Consider the following 7,424-nt stretch of genomic DNA (forward strand, 5'->3'; position numbering starts at 1 on the left):
GACAAAGGGAGATGCACAGTGGTGCTAAACACAGCAGACTACCACTCAAAGATGACCAGTCTCCTCAGCAACACAACCACCTATGAAACCTTAAGGCAGGACCCCACCAGTTGGTACAAAAAGAAAGTTGTTAGCTGTCTGCAACAACTAGAAAAGGACTAAGCCATCAACCGATCTCTGTACTACAGATCGTACCCTGGGGAAGCCGTTCCTCTCATATATGGACTCCCCAAGATTCACAAGGAAGGAGCTCCACTCAGACCTATCATCAGCAGTATAAACTCTGTCACCTATAACATTGCCAAACACCTAGCCACCATCCTGGCTCCTCTTGTTGGAAATACGCTACATCATGTCAAAAACTCCCAAGATTTTGCTACTAAAGTTGCAGACCTCAAACTAGACTTAGATGAAACCATGGTTTCTTATGATGTCACTTCTCTTTTCACCTGCATTCCCACCACAGAAGCAGTCGAATCTGTTAGAAAATGACTCCTTCAAGACAACACCTTACTGGATAGAATGAACCTCACCATGGACCAGATTTGCACCCTGCTTGACCTCTGCCTGACTACCACTTATTTTCAGTTTAATGAAAGTTTCTACAGACAGAAGCATGGATGTGCCATGGGCTCACCGGTGTCCCCTATTGTGGCCAATCTTTACATGTAGACTGGTACCAAAATTCAAAAAAGTGCTTATTTAAGGAGTTAAAGGCATTTTTGAGACAAAGTCAGCAAACAGTCTTATTTTGTCAATTTGGGTGTGCCAAATTCAAATCTGCAATATGCCGAGCTCTAATTGACCTCTGTTGACCTCTAGAGGTCATTGAACTTTGGGCCTGTAAACGTCTCGGCCGAACCCAGTTTCTCAGCTTTCTAAGGAATGAAATGTACTAAAATGATTAATGAAGTTAGCAAATGGCCTTGTTTGTTAAATGTTTGGGTGCTGAATTCATTTTTCATTTGTAAAACGACATATGACCTCTGATAACCTCAAGGTCATTAAACTTGGCCTATAAGCCTATGCATTTAACGGCATTTTTAAACTGACTTTACTCCCCCAAAAAGAATATGAACAGACAAAAAACAAATAGAAAGGAACAAATACAACATTAAATGCCAGTCCATGTACATGTGACTTACTTTTCACAATGAGAATGCCTAGGCGATCACCTTACATAACATTGCATTACATTTAGCGGTTATTGCTTATACAAAGCTACTGAAAAAAGGACAGATTCAGCAGCATACAAAATGTGGGGGCATACAGGGTATACAGGTTAATCAGGGTTAGTATATATGAGAGTTTTTTTCTTTGTTGTTTGTTTTTTGTAAAGGCTTTATCCCATTTAAAACAAAACAAAAAACAAACAACAAAGAAAAAAAAACTCTTATATATACTAACCCTGATTAACCTGTATACCCTGTATGCCCTCACATTTTGTATGCTGCTGAATCTGTCCTTTTTTCAGTAGCTTTGTATAAACAATAACCGCTAAATGTAATGCAATGTTATGTAAGGTGATCACCTAGGCATTCTCATTGTAATGTACATGGACTGGCATTTAATGTTGTATTTGTTCCTTTCTATTTGTTTTTTGTCTGTTCATATTCTTTTTGGGGGAGTAAAGTCAGTTTAAAAATGCCGTTAAATGCATAGGCCTATAGGCCAAGTTTAATGACCTTGAGGTTATCAGAGGTCACATGTTGTTTTACAAATGAAAAATGAATTCAGCACCCAAACATTTAACAAACAAGGCCATTTGCTAACTTCATTAATCATTTTAGTACATTTCATTCCTTAGAAAGCTGAGAAACTGGGTTCGGCCGAGACGTTTACAGGCCCAAAGTTCAATGACCTCTAGAGGTCAACAGAGGTCAATTAGAGCTCGGCATATTGCAGATTTGAATTTGGCACACCCAAATTGACAAAATAAGACTGTTTGCTGACTTTGTCTCAAAAATGCCTTCAAGTGTCACAATTCTGGATTTTGGTACCAGTCTAATGGAGGAAGTGGAACATAAAGCTTTGACCACTTTTTCAGGAGTTGCTCCCAGCCACTGGTTCAGATATGCGGATGACACCTGGGTTAGAATCAAAACCCATGAAGTGGAAGCCTTCTCTAAGCACATCAATGCAGTGGATATCAACATCAATTTCACTCGGGAGGACGTCAGTGGGAATAATCTAGCCTTCTTGGATTGTGATGTACACATTAGACAAGACAGAAGCCTTAGCATCGAGGTCTACTGGAAACCCACACACACAGACCAGTACCTACTCTTCGACTCTCACCACCCACTGGAACACAAATTGGGGGTCATTAGGACCTTGCAACACAGGGCTCAGAACATCTCTACAATGGTAGAGGGACAAGAGAAGGAGCAGAATCACATCAAGAAAGCGCTTCAGAACTGCAGGTATCCCAACTGGTCTTACTTCAAGAGCAGAACAAGGAACATAACGGACAAGGAGGATAACAGGAACAAATGTAAGAACATTGTCATTCCCTATGTTTCTGGTCTATCTGAGAAACTCAGGAGAATCTTCTACAAACACAACATTCCGGTACATTTCAGACCCAGTAACACCCTGAAGCAGAAACTGGTCCACCCTAAAGACAGAATAGCCAGACACAAACAGGACAATGTAGTGTATGCAATTCAGTGCAGTGAGGAATGCATGGACTCATATATTGGGGAAACAAAACAACCACTTCACAGGCATATGGCTCAACACAGGAGAGCCAGTTCCTCAGGCCAGGACTCTGCTGTCTACCTTCATCTTAACAACAAAGGACACTCATTTCAGGATTGCAACGTACGCATTTTAGCCAGAGAGGATCGTTGGTATGAGCGAGGAATTAAAGAAGCCATTTTTGTCAACCTGTAACAGCCATCACTGAACAGAGGTGGGGGTCTAAGACATCGTTTATCAGCCACCTACAATGTAGTCCTTGGCACACTTCCCAGACAACTGAATGCACACCAAAACCCAGCTGTTTTCAGTGACTCACAGGAGGACAGAGAGAATCAGCATTCCATTGATCACCTTAATGGGCAATCCACTGATCACCCTAACGACTCTCGAGGCATTTCACATCCAGCCCCCAGTGACCCACACCAACAGGATGACTCAACGACACCTTAGGCCAAGTTTACATTAGACCGTATCTGTCTCGTTTTCTTCGCGGATGCACTGTCCATTTACATTAAACCGCCTGGAAACGCCGGGAAACGGGAATCCGCCAGGGTCCACGTATTCAATCTAGATCGTGTCTGGTCCAGTGCTGTGTAAACATTGAGAATACGCGGATACGCTGTGCTGAGCTCTAGCTGGCGTCGTCATTGGACAACGTCACTGTGACATCCACCTTCCTGATTCGCTGGCGTTGGTCATGTGACGCGACTGCTGAAAAACGGCGCGGACTTCCGCCTTGTATCACCTTTCATTAAAGAGTATAAAAGTATGAAAATACTGCAAATACTGATGCAAATACTGCCCATTGTGTAGTTATGATTGTCTTTAGGCTTGCCATCCTTCCACTTGCAAGTGGTAAGTGATATGCACTGGGATCACACACACAGCGGCTCAGTCCCGAATCGTGGCTCGTGCACTTCACTCGCGTGCTCTGTGAACTGCGCAGGGCCGGAGTGCGCACCCTCCAGAGGGCACTCGCTGTTCAGGGTGGAGTGATTTGGAGCGCAGGATGCCTGCGGAGCCAAGCGTATCCGTGTATTGGTGTTGCTGTGTGCACGCGAATCGTGTATTGGTGTTGCTGTGTGCACACTAATCGTTTTAAAAACGTTAATCTGATGATCCACTGATACGGTCTAATGTAAACCCCACCTTAGATGAGCTTTTCATCCATGAGAGGATAAATACCTGATACTCCCTACTAGTCGGACAGAACTGAAGAAGCCTTTTGGATGAGAGGTGAAACGTCTTCAATAATCTTCAAGCAAGTCCAGTTGCTCTCTTTTACCACCCACAGTTACTATGACCTGGATGACTGAGAATCTTCACAGACAACACATGTTTGCGGAAGTGTATCATGGCACGAACAAAGGAGATTTCTGAGGACCTCAGAAAAAGCATTGTTGATGCTCATCAGGCTGGAAAAGGTTACAAAACCATCTCTAAAGAGTTTGGACTCCACCAATCCACAGTCAGACAGATTGTGTACAAATGGAGGAAATTCAAGACCATTGTTACCCTCCCCAGAAGTGGTCGACCAACAAAGATCACTCCAAGAGCAAGGCGTGTAATAGTCGGCAAGGTCACAAAGGACCCCAGGGTAACTTCTAAGCAACTGAAGGCCTCTCTCACATTGGCTAATGTTAATGTTCATGAGTCCACCATCAGGAGAACACTGAACAACAATGGTGTGCATGGCAGGGTTGCAAGGAGAAAGCCACTGCTCTCCAAAAAGAACATTGCTGCTCATCTGCAGTTTGCTAAAGATCATGTGGACAAGCCAGAAGGCTATTGGAAAAATGTTTTGTGGACCGATGAGATCAAAATAGAACATTTTGGTTTAAATGAGAAGTGTTATGATTGGAGAAAGGAAAACACTGCATTCCAGCATAAGAACCTTATACCATCTGTGAAACATGGTGGTGGTAGTATCATGGTTTGGGCCTGTTTTCCTACATCTGGGCCAGGACAGCTTGCCGTCATTGATGGAACAATGAATTCTGAATTATATCAGCAAATTCTAAAGGAAAATGTCAGGACATCTGTCCATGAACTGAATCTCAAGAGAAGGTGGGTCATGCAGCAAGACAACGAAGTAAGGCACAGAAGTTGTTCTACCAAAGAATGGTTAAAAAAGAATAAAGTTCATGTTTTGAAATGGCCAAGTCAAAGTCCTGACCTTAATCCAATCGAAATGTTGTGGAAGGACCTGAAGCGAGCAGCTCATGTGAGGAAACCCACCAACATCCCAGAGTTGAAGCTGTTCTGTATCGAGGAATGGGCTAAAATTCCTCCAAGCCGGTGTGCAGGACTGATCAACAGTTACCGGATACGTTTAGTTGCAGTTATTGCTGCACAAGGGGGTCACACCAGATACTGAAAGCAAAGGTTCACATGCTTTTGCCACTCACAGACATGTAATATTTGATAATTTTCTTCAATAAATAAATGACCAAGCATAATATTTTTGTCTCATTTGTTTAACTGGGTTCTTTTTATCTACTTTTAGGACTTGTGTGAAAATCTGATGATGTTCTAGGTCATATTTATGCAGAAATATAGAAAATTCTAAAGGGTTCACAAACTTTCAAGCACCACTGTATGAATGTGGGGTCAAGCGACATTCCATACAAAACATAGTCATGCATGCGTGACTCTCTTTGTTTTTCCACTGCTTTAACCGTTCTTTTAGCTATGCCATATCTTTGTGCTGTGTAAGATTGTGGTCACAACAGTATTCGTGACTGAGGTGCGTTCTGATTTTTTAGAATTCCATCCGTGATTCAGAAGGAGGGCAAGGAAACTCTGAGGCTTAGTACGGAGAGGAGATGAGGGGATCAAGAAACTTCATCCAATGACCATTTCATCCAATATTTAAGACATTTCATCCAAGCCTTTTTCATACGCACTATCAATTATTTTATATTTCAGGTATTCCGCTGTTCATGAACAAAAACCCCACGAGAGTGCTGCTCGGTGCCTAAAGATTTAACATGATCCAGCCAGCTTTAAAAATTAATAACTCAGCCAACGGAGCTCACAGTGAAGCCAAATTTTACAGGTACCACCCTCTAAGCCTCCCCATTCCGAAAGAGCATGGTCTCGGGTCGGTAGGACTGTGCGTCAACCCAGGATTCATGAACAAAGCCCCCACAAGAGCGCTGCTCTGTGCCTGAAGATTTAATATGATCCAGCCGGAAACAGACATGCAAGCAAGCACCCTGCAATGACAAGGGAATTAACTCATCCCAGGGTCAGTAAGTGACACAGACCGATGTGATTACCCCCCTTAGTACATTCTTTAGTGTCAAAGCACACATACTATGGCACTCATTTGCTTTACAAAACTGTGTTTTGCTACGGTCAAATTCCATTGAGAATACCTCCTTTTTTTGAACAAACAAATATCTGAAATATAAAATAATTGATAGTGCATATGAAAGGCTTTGGGTGAAATGTCTTAACTATTGGACAAAATGACCTGTATTCGTACTTGATAGTCAGTAGAAGCATCTTATCTTCAGAAAAGTCGGACTTTTTAAAATAATATGGGTCAAAACCACACACATCTATCTTCGCTCAATTGTTCAAATCGTGGTAATACTGAGAAAATTCAGCATTGTTTACAGACACGCTTTCAGTGGCTGCCATCCTAGTTGCTTTGTACTGTATATCCACCATCATGGCAGATGCTCATGACAGCACATTTTGATCACTTGGTTGCAAGTCATCTATACATCAGCATTCATGGGAGGTTTGGAACAAAGTCCATAAAATGTTTGGCCTGTCTCAATATAATCAAAATCAGATTTGAGTTTATTGCCAAGTACGTTCTCATATACTACAAGGAATTTGCTTTGGTGGTTGATGCATGAGCAGTTAAAATAAAATAATTTAAAAATAGACAAAAGTAGTAATATAAAAAAACAAAAAAATAAGTAGGAATCTGGAATATACAATTTGAAAAACAGACTGTGGCAGCGGGGGCGTGGCCAAGCAGCAGTCTGTGAATGGAGGGCGGGGTCAGGGAAGGTAAGTGGCTAGGTCATTACACCTGATGTCAATTTGTGTGCGTGTGTGTGTGTGTGTGTGTGTGTGTGTGTGTTTGTTGCAGGGATGGAGTATAAAGGGAGGAGGAGAGGAGAGAAGAGGAACTCGCTCCCTGACCACAACACATGTGTGCATGCATGAGTGAGTGAATGAATGAGTGAAAGAAAGAAAGCAAGCAAGCTGAAAAGCTCAGTAAAGCGCGTGTGTGTGAACATGAACTCTCGCCTGCCGTGCTTCTGTGCTCCACCCACATCGGGGTTTACTACAGTGGTGCCGAAACCCAGGATGCACAGAAGGGAACCACCCCATGGAGTCCTCCCCGTTCAAAGAGCTCATCCTTGCCCTCGTTACCGCCCAGCAGAACCAGCATCAAGAGCTGATCACCCTCCGGAAGGAGGAGCAGCAGCGCTTCGAAGCCTTGATGCTGGCCCAGCAGGAAGATCGCCAGGCGTTCCGGCACCGGCTCACATCAGCAGGGCCACCGGCCACCGCTGCCGCCACCCTCACGAAGATAGGACCGCAGAATGATCCAGAAGCATTCCTCGCTCTCTTTGAGCAAGCAGCCAAGGCGTGGGGGTGGCCGCTGGAGCAGCGCGCGGCGCGCCTCCTCCCGCTCCTGACTGGCGAGGCGCAGCTCGCAGCGCAACAGCTCCCTGCTGACAGCCGGCTGGTTT

This window comes from Neoarius graeffei, chromosome 8 (genome assembly GCF_027579695.1).
Source record: "Neoarius graeffei isolate fNeoGra1 chromosome 8, fNeoGra1.pri, whole genome shotgun sequence".
NCBI classification, from domain to species: Eukaryota; Metazoa; Chordata; class Actinopteri; order Siluriformes; family Ariidae; genus Neoarius; species Neoarius graeffei.